The sequence below is a fragment of the Strix uralensis genome, chromosome 32, assembly GCF_047716275.1.
Source record: "Strix uralensis isolate ZFMK-TIS-50842 chromosome 32, bStrUra1, whole genome shotgun sequence".
NCBI classification, from domain to species: domain Eukaryota; kingdom Metazoa; phylum Chordata; class Aves; order Strigiformes; family Strigidae; genus Strix; species Strix uralensis.
The window spans coordinates 1,697,392-1,707,639 of NC_134003.1; the positions used below are offsets into that span (position 1 = coordinate 1,697,392).

Consider the following 10,248-nt stretch of genomic DNA (forward strand, 5'->3'; position numbering starts at 1 on the left):
TAGACTCCTACTGCCTAAAGCAGACTTACCTATGTCTTCTTTAAATTATGCTTTACCTTAAGTTCATAGATTTTTTTTTCCTCAGGTACATTTTCAGGCAGGTGATTAGAGTAATAAAATGCACCCCAGCCTAATTTGTTTTAACCTGACCTTTGAAACATACAGTATCTGATTCTCGGGAACAATTTGTTTTTTTCTATTGCTTTCCAGAAAAGTGAAGGCAGCAACTATTTCAAGAACACCACAAATATGGACAGTGGAGACATGACCTAATTAGACTGGTCTTAGCATTTAGGAGAACTAGTCAGCAGGAAATTCACTTTTCCTTTTGATAAATATATACATACACACAGAGAAGTCATTTGTTTCTGTATACGAGTGACAATCTGCATATGGAACTGTGCCCTTTGGGCTGTTATTTATTCTATCAGTCTTGTTCTGTCCTTTCCCTTCCCATTAAAATTATTCTGCATTATCATGGCGGTTTTCTCATTTTCTTTCTCTTCTACTCTTGATTTTCAGGTACCTACTGGTGAAATTTAGATTGCAAACATCAAAACCAAATCTGTTGGTCTTGCTCACCCATGAAGTGAGAAAATAATCAACTCCTCCTTGCACTCCTCAGCTCTGTTCACACACCTTTGCACAAGACTGTTTAATTTTCACTTTCATCTCACAGCTTTCACTCATTCCTCATCCTGTTAAGTACAGCTTGTGGTTTTGACAGTTCATGGCTTGATGTGTCAGTTGAAAAACACTAAGTAGATGAAAAGGAATGAGACCCTGAGAAATCTTCCTTATTTACTTCAGTTCAAGAAACCCCCCCAGCTACTCCCCGCTCCGCTCTCCCCACCTCTTTCGCCCTCACATTCTAAACTTCTTTTCCTCTAAAGAATTCCACACATTTTAAGTGAAAGCGTTGTCCTCTTGGTCCCAAGAAGAAGATTGCTGCAGTTATGATTGGACAGCTCTGCCAGTCTTTGCAAGCTAAAAGTCCAGTTTAACAGATGTGAAATAAAATTCGTAGGTAAACTTGTCCCTAAAACTGAAATGTGAAAGCTGGCTAAACTCTAACTCCCCATTGTTGAGCTGGTGGGTCTTGAGATTTGCTGTTTAACAATTTGCCCTCAACTGTGGTGGCAGATGCCCATGAACATCAGGGTGTGCACCTTCTTCTGCAAGCAGGCTATGCAGTCACATCCAGACACAGTTGTTTTTCCAGAGTCTTCTTCAAAGAGAAAAGGGATTGCAGAAAACTTTACAGCAATGTTAGAACATCATACGAAAATATGCTAAGCATCCTGGATTGCTGCCAGTCTGCCTGCTTACCCTGTCCTGTCTCCCTGGGAAGCTGCCAGCCTCTGAGAAGACAGTTTGCCCATCTGTCTGCTACAGCCCCTGGGGTTTCACCTTCCCTGTGATCTGCTGTCTGCTCAGCCAGCTCACCTGGACATCTGCCTGGGAGATGAGCAGCCCATACATGCTCCCTGCCCCCTGTAAATCTGCTCTTTCTAATATGAGCCCCTCAAATATTTGGTGTATATATATTTAAATTTTCCCCTTCACAGGATGGGAACTCCTATAAATCTGCTTGTTTATCTTGAAGACATTAGCATGTGCCCTACTTTATTGAACCAATATGAAGATGTAATTACTATATCTTGGAAGATTAGCTTGTGAACTGTGTCTCGGTGTCACGCCCTAGATAAGATGGGAAGCAGGGTAGAGATACAAGTTTTGTTGATTGCCTGGCTCATGCAAAAAGTGTTGTGAAAAATTTGGTAACGAGGTTATCAGCAGGGTGGAGCTCTCAGGAGCCTCCAGTCCAAAAGACCCAGTCTTGACTCATTCTCTACACCCCATCCAGTCCAGCAGTTCAAGGAATTTAACAATAATCTGGTTGCACAAGGGGATCCAGGAAGTGATTTTTACCTGCTGCTGCTGACTTTCAAATTATTCCTTTTTAAAAAAAAAAAAAAAATTACATGCCTGGAAATTGCTAACTTGTTTCTTCTTGAGAATAAAGCACCTTGCACAAGATAGTCTGTCCTCCAAGAGACTTGCTGAGGCTTTTTAGGGAAGAGCCATTAGCCTTTCAGCCTGGGAGTTTACAGCTTGATCCCTTTTGGAGAAATCTGTGTGTAATATCCATACTGCACACCACAGTGCTCTGCAGTGTGAAATGCAGGCATGCCATGTGGGTTCATTCAGTGTGTATTGACACATCACATTTTCAAAGAACCCTCAATATTCTCTACTCATCTGCCTAAGCCATAACTTGAGACATTTGAATTAACAGCCTAGAAACCCCCTAGTATTTCTGACAAAACTGCATCTTTCTGCCAATTTGGCCTTCATTCTTGATCTTTCCTCCTTTGCCTGCCATCTAGCAACCTCCCACAAACACATTTCACCTGTTTCTCTTACCCTGCTTGTTTCAATACTTTCCACTCATATTACCTTGCATGTTGGAGCCCAGCTGTTCCTCTACCTTCCCCTGCTGTTTCAGTCATTATAAAGGATGCCACATTTCATTGTCATTATAACATCCCACACCATCTCACTGCTTCTTGCAAACCTTCTTTCTCTTTACACCCATATGGCACAGAAAATTATAATCTTATTATGGGATAACTGATGCCCAAAAGTCACCTAACCTGTCCAAGGACAGTCTATCCGTAAGGGTGGATCTAAGACTTAGACACACCTAATTATTATTAGTCTTATTACTTATAACCTGTCATTATAATTCCAATATTGCACGCTAGCCAAATTTATGATGGGGCCAGGGAGACCAAGGCATAGGACAGACTGAGGAGAAGGGGCAGAATGAATCCTGCATGGGATTCCCAGAGAAGGTGCTCATGCAGGGCTGCTTTTACTGTTTAAAAGTTACTGGGAGTGAGGTAGGAGTGCACTGGACTTTGTGGCAGTTTTCTACTCAAGTCGAAGTTTAGCCTTGTTGATCTTGAGTTGGAAGAAGCAGCGTTATACAGATATTTGCAGCAGAAGAGGTCCTGGCAGCATAATTCAGGTATTTCCTCTGGATAGCAGAACTCTGCTTTCCCTTTTCCTTTTGTGAGAAGAGCCTTCTCTGCCTCTAAACTCAACTATAAATTCATTTAACAGGGTTATGTGTCACCAAATCAGCGCTCTTTTAGTCTAATAGCCTCGAAGGAACTGAAAGTCAGCTGCCAGTTTTTCTTGCTGAGATTAGCAGGCTTAATTAAGTAATGAACTAGAAAGAAGATTTAATTAATAGCTTTAAAATTAATAGATTATTAAATTGGATATTAGCACCACGCCTCTTTGAGCCATGAGGTGATACAGGAATATGAATTCACTCTGGCAGTATCAGCACATACCATAAGCACTAACATATTAAAAATGGATTATTTGCAAGGGTGGAACTTCCAAGGTACTCCACTCTAAGTAATCCAAGACTTGGACTCATGAGCACCCACCTTACTAAGAAGCAGGTCTATGCACATCTTTACCATACTTGCATTTTAAGAAGGCCCAGCTAACCTCACACCCCTTCCTCCCCCTTTGTCATGGGACAAAAGTGCTATTCCAGGCTGTCTTTGAATACACAACTGCCACTCTGGTGAGCACACATCACTACATCCTTCTCACCACTACAAACCTCTTGGTTCTTACCGAGGTCCTTCACCTCTTTGCAGCAACTCAGACACAAAGAAGGCACAAGCCTCTTCCTCAGAGCCTGGGTCTTATGGGATGGGGCAGGGCAGGGCTGATTTATGGAGCAACTCACAGAATCACAGAATCACAGAATCAACTAGGTTGGAAAGGACCTTGAAGATCATCTAGTCCAACCATTAACCTAACACTGCCAGTTCCCATCAACACCATATCCCTCAGCGCTATGTCGACCCTACTCTTAAACACCTCCAGGGATGGGGACTCTACCACCTCCCTGGGCAATCCATTCCACTGCCTAATAACCCGTTCTGTAAAGAAATACTTCCTGACATCTAGTCTAAACCTTCCCTGGCGCAACTTGAGGCCATTCCCTCTTGTCCTATCGCTTGTTACTTGGTTAAAGAGGCTCATCCCCAGCTCTCTGCAACCTCCTTTCAGATAGCTGTAGAAGGCGATGAGGTCTCCCCTCAGCCTCCTCTTCTCCAGTTCCCTCAGCCGCTCCTCGTACGACATGTGCTCCAGACTCTTCACCAGCTTCGTTGCCCTTCTTTGGACACGCTCGAGTAATTCAATGTCCTTTTTGTAGTGAGGGACCCAAAACTGAACACAGTAATCGAGGTGCGGCAAAATTCTGCAGCCTTAGCAATGCTGCTACATCAGCTCTTCTCACAGATGGGGACTTCAGCTGACCCAGTATCCCTCAGAGTCCTACAGCCCTGTTCCTGGTCAAGCAAGGTGGCTCCAGCCTAGAAAACATGCTTGGGTGATGGTTCTGTTGTGTGCAGCCTGAGAGGTATACCTTGGCCGGCTTTTATACAAAGCTAAATTATACACAGACGTGCAAGTTGTAGGTACACCTTGGGCTGCAGTTTCACAGACCCTCAGGTTTTATCAAGAAGAGCAGCACTCATATATTAAAGAGCATTAGTTCTGTTTTGTTTTTAAGGTGAAAGATGCCTGGTAAGATTGCAATAGTGTAATTATGCCTGAGCTCCAAGCAAATCTCATTTAGTGGTGGGGAAGAATTCTTCAGCTTCAGAATTATTTGTGTGTATAATTATTGAGTCACCACCTTTAGTTGCACTGTAGCTAGAAAACGTAACCAATCCTATCTATAAGAGAGGAAATCCATATAACAAGAGAGGAGCATTTTCCTATTAAATATTTAAAGATGAGTAGACTGAGGTCACTGGCTATGAATTCCCCCTGGGATCAGGGTGCATTTTGCTGAAAGGGGATTAAGTGAGGAGTGTGAAAAAGGCAAAAAATAGAAGAAAGTCATTTTAGTGCCAATAGAAACTGGAACTTGCAGTGGTGGCTGAATACAGGGTCTCCATGTCAGTGGTGTTTCTAAACTTCCAGTGCTCTCAAAGGACAGCTAGACAGTACTTCAAAGAGATGGCAGAACTGCACACTTGATGAAATGCAAGCATTTATGGAAAGGTGAAGGCATGGATTTCTCTCCAGGCTCCACCAAACGTGTCTGCTGACTCTGAGAGAAACTCAGAGAGGTATTTTGAGGCACCCAAGTGTAGTTATCTCAATCTGGAACTGAATCGAACCCCTACATCTTCCTTTCTCCTGTGGCAACCACATAGTTACACAACCAGGTCCAACTTTTAGGCACAATGACTTGTTTTGATTTACTGAGCGGCCGACAGGACAAGCAAGCAGCAGTTTTAGGTCCTAAGACATGGTTACTGGAGAAGATCATTATAAATATAAGATAAAGCCTGAGAAACAGAAGGCAGATGTGGGTGTGATTTTAAGAAGAAATTAAGTTCCTTTGATTTTGGGAACTGGTGGAAGCATCAGTTTTTCTGGAAATTATAAATTCTAGCATCAGTCTAGACTCCTTTTTTTAATTTTTTTCTGTTTGGTGCTCTGCTTGGCCCACAGTCATGAGGTTTTCAATACTTACAATAGCATAGTCTGAGTAAATAATCTCCAACAGCTCCAAACACACTGCCAACAAAAAAGATTTTTTTTTAATAGGGATGAACAAAGGGAATCAAGTAAATACAATGCACAGTTTACAATGAACACAAAAATACAAAACTGAGATACTGCTATTGTCTGAGCAATATAATAGCACTCAATGTACAGATAATGAAAGAGCAGACAGTGGTGATCTAGTCCTTTAGTTCCTTATTTCATCTTCAGTCTTGTAATTAGGCAATGAAAAAGCACTCAGTAGTACTGACCCTCCACTTTGAGCCATTTTGGAAGTATGCTTCCAGGTGGCAGCTCTTAGAGCACACTGGAAACGTACGCTGAAATGTGGATGTCCAGGATCGAAAGCAGCCTTGTTTGCACTCTTGCACAACGATTGAGATATTTTAGCTTATTTATTTTGTTGATGGTGTTGTTTGTTGTTCTCTTACAAGCACTATCTGCCTGGAACTGCTGATAAAATCTGTGGAAAAATGAAGGTTAAGGGTAATGTTTTGCTACAATCTTTGATAATAATATAGGCTATTTCCTTTCAGACAAGTGAGCTTTCAGACCAATTTAGAAAATTATAGCATAGCATGGGTGAGAGCAATAGCAATTAAACCAGCTTCCTCTTTTAGATTTAATCTTAGTATGCAAAGCAGCTGTGTAAGGATCAGAGCACAGTACTGGGATTTCTAAAACCTGAAAAATCAATAAAGCCACCGCCGCCAACAACAAGAAGCAGCAGCTAGAAAAAAACAAGATGAGGAATCTTTCAGATAATGCTTCAGATTTGCGTTATGATAGGTGAGTTTAAATCTAAAGCTGGAAGTACCATGTCTGGATTTTTCAGCCAGGCCAGACTGCAGGTTGATGTAAGTCCGTTGCTCTGTATATGAAGCAACAAATTCTTTAGAGAAAAATACAAAATCCCTAATGTATTTATTCATATTTTCAGAAGTATTTAGCTTTCACCTGGTGAGGGAAGGTATTTATTTCTCTGTCTTTAAAAGAATTCTTTGATGTAAGGCAGCTGAGGTTCAGGTGTTGTGAAAAGGGATGCTGGACTGTTGCCAATTATTTTTTTTGTGTTTTGTATCTTACATTTTTAAAAGGATATCTGTGGAGTATGGGGCGTGACTACAGTTTGAGCTTGAAAGCCTGTATCTGCTCTTAGGGCTTTCTACCTTATATGAAACATGAATTCCCTTTAGTTAAAGCTGCTGGGAAAGAGCATCAGTTACAGAAAGCAAACTGTATGGATGGTCAAGCCAGTGTGATTTTGCAGTGTGTGTTAAGAAACTGTGTTTTGAACAAGCTTTCTATATGTTTGAAATAACAAACCAAATATTTTATAAAAGTTAGTAAGGACCTTGTTGTTTTTGAGGTAACTACTTTAATTGCTTTAGCTGTCAATTGCCATAATTATTAGTTACTTCTCATTCCCAGAAATTATGTGAGTCATATTACTCTCTGCAGCTTGCTGTCGTATCTCTATTGGCTGCATACATTCCTCTGGTCATTATATTGATTTCATGGTCATGAAATGTAAATAAAATCATCTATATATTTTTTTAGCTTTAGTTTTAATAATTTGCCACAACAACGTAGCTAAGAGGGTTTTTTATGTAAATGTGATTATGTGAATCACAGTATCGGCATTTGTCAGGCCTTGTGAATTTATTCTGGCTGAGGTTATGGACCTGTACTTCAGGTAATGTTTCCCCAGGATTCTCTAGTCCCACAGGTAATGTATACTGTTCCTCTCCTCACATTGGCCTCTGACAAGCATACTTGGAAAGGAAAATTCAATTTATTCATAGTTATTAGTATTTTTTGGTATTTATTCTGAAGGCACTTTGGAAGGAGATGAGTCTTTGAGATGAGGAACTGCTGATAAATTTTAAAAGCTTGGTCAATGCCTCTCCTTAGCTGAATTTCTAATTGGGCTATTGTGCCTGATCCTAGTGCTCACAGGAGAGTCCATGAACTGCTTCAGTATCTCTTACTTTCTACTTCCTTGGGACGTGGTATAGTCATGTAGGAGAACCTCTGTCCAAGGGGCAGTCCCAAGCCATAAACTCCAGTCCCAAAGCCCCTGGAGTGAGTACACAATGGCCATGGACACTAAGGGCTGTTTAATGTAAAAAGATTTCGTACCTTTAAAGAGGAAAAATCCAGAAGGTTATATTATTATTATTATTATTATTATTATTCAGTTTATTATTACCTGAGATGACAAATGATAAACTGGAATCCTGTGCTTACTAGCAGCATGTAGTTTATCCATCTCTGAACTACCTTCACAAGTAGTAGCAAGTATTTAAGAGAAAACCAACCTGAATTTATTGTGAGATTTTCCATGAAAAGACAAGATGGGTGAAGTGTGCGCACCATGCTGTGTGGGATTGCAAATTATCTAGTAAGCATAAGCTGTTATCAAAACAGTTGCAACAAAGGAAGGCATCACAAGGGGAAAACATTCTCTTTCACAAGATGTAAAGAATGGTTGCGTAAAGGTATCTCCCAATTTCTGTTCTCTATGACAGCATATAAAAGTGCTCGTAACTCAGGTTTCTGTAGCTGCTTCTGCTGACTTATTCTTCTTGGTGACTGGGTAAGTCAGATTTAACTGAATCAGCTCATAATTATAGACATGGATTTATAGGTAGCGTTAATATGAGGTTATATATCCTACCCTATTTATGGGTAGGACCTCATTCTCTAAAAACATTTTACTGAGAATCTGTAATTTGCAAATAGGGTGGATATAGGCATAGCCACATGCAGGGGGGGAAATGAATGGGAGGTTCAAAAACGTGGATGGTAACAATTCCTAGGAATTGAGCATCTGTCTATGGAGATGAGACACTCCATAAATATTATTGGGATACGACTGACTCCCAGGCAAAAAAACACAGCAAAGGCAATGATGAGAGAAAAGGATAGAGACACATTCATCCCAGAACTCAGTTTGGGAATAGGCTATGGGGCAATGGAGCACTAGAGAGGAGTGGGAGTAGACTTAGAAGCCTCTACCTGGCGATTCATCTCACTCAACTGCTAAGATCTGTAATGTACAAATCTGTTTTAGACTAGAATCGATTGTGTCTTAGAAATGGTGATTAGCTTTTATTATGATTTTTTTTTTTTTTAAATCACTAAGTCTTAAGTTTAGTGTAGATGACTCTGACATATGTATCTGCACTTGTTCAGATGAACACCATTCAACACATTTGTTCTTCCACTCCTCTGGCTGTAACTTTACCAGGCTAGTGCACTCTCTGCCTTTCAGGTTAACTTGCCTTCTGGGAAGATGTCTTCCTATGGACAGATGCTTAGCTCCCGCTGTTCTGGGCCATGTGAAGTGACGTGTCCGCAACCATATGTCGACTGTTGCAATGAACCATGTGTCAGATCGTGCAGAGATTCAACAGCAATCGTGTATGCGCCACCCGTTGTCGTGACTTTCCCAGGACCCATTATCAGCTCATGCCCTCAGGACAGCATTGTGGGAACTGCCATACCTGAAATTGAGGGAGGGATGGGCTCCGGAGGTGGAGGGATGGGCTCCGGAGGTGGAGGGATGGGCTCTGGAGGTGGAGGGATGGGTTCCGGGAGTGGAGGAATGGGCTCTGGAGGTGGAGGAATGGGCTCTGGAGGTTCCTGTGGTGGAGGCAGCTCTTACGGGATGGGCTCCCGTGGTTCAGGCTGTTCTTATGGTGGCATGGGAGGGGGCTCATACGGTGGGGAGGGCTCATGTGGTGGTGGAATCTTCCGTTTGGGAAGCTTTTACCGAAACTCATTTTCTTCAGGATTTGGTAGAAATTATTTCCCTTTTTCCAGCGGGTATTATAGGTATCGCTATGGAAACTATGGGCCATTTTAAATCTTTAAGAAAGAGTAATGACTGAAAAAACAATAAGATACAAACTAGTAGCTGACATAGAGGCCTGGAAATCAGACATGCCAGGCAGCCTCTGCTCCAGCCGATGTCAGTAGGAGCTGGGGTTGCTTGGGATCTCGTTGCGCTTTATCAAAGGCTTACAATCCTAATGTTACCTCACTTTGTCATTTTCTCATGTTATGTTTTCTTCTTTCTGAACCTGAAGAGAGTAAAACAAGTAATAGGACTTGACTGTGAAAATGTCCAGCTGATAGAAGAATGTCTTGTGAGCCTTGTGCTCCTCTGAATGACTGATTGATTGTAGTCCTTGGTGAAATGGAAATTACATTCTTTGTCTCTGCATTGCCTCATTCTGCAAGAATTTACTCCTCTTTTTGTTTGTATTAAAGCCCTGTTGCATCATAGCACCGTCTTCTGGATTTCATTTCACTGTCGTTTCATATTCACAAACCAGTCTGAAAGAAGTTAACTTTGTTCATCTATTCTTACACATTACTTGAGAACTATCATCAGAGAAGAATTAATTCCTCTGTATGGCCAACATAATTTGTCAGAAATTCTTCAGTAAAGTATTTTTTCCCCTTTCTGACATATGCATACTAATAAATAGAACAGAATCGCAGAATATTTTAGGTTGGAAAAACCTCCAGAAATGGTCTGGTACAGCTCCCACTCAAAACCAAAGCAACTTAGAAGCTAGTTCAGTTACTCAGGGTCATGACCAGTCATTTCTTGAATATCCC

General features: G+C 41.3%; 1 long non-coding RNA gene across 2 annotated transcripts; it reads left to right on the forward strand.

Annotated features, from left to right (window-relative positions):
• Positions 1-6,168: 6,168 nt before the first annotated feature.
• Positions 6,169-9,909, forward strand: LOC141936292 (uncharacterized). 2 transcript variants are annotated; one of them, XR_012626724.1, is made up of 3 exons: positions 6,169-6,405; positions 8,148-8,215; positions 8,894-9,909. It is a non-coding gene; the product is annotated as an uncharacterized LOC141936292 (long non-coding RNA). The 2 variants fall into 2 exon arrangements; XR_012626725.1 differs by lacking the exon at positions 8,148-8,215.
• The last annotated feature ends 339 nt before the right edge of the window (positions 9,910-10,248 follow it).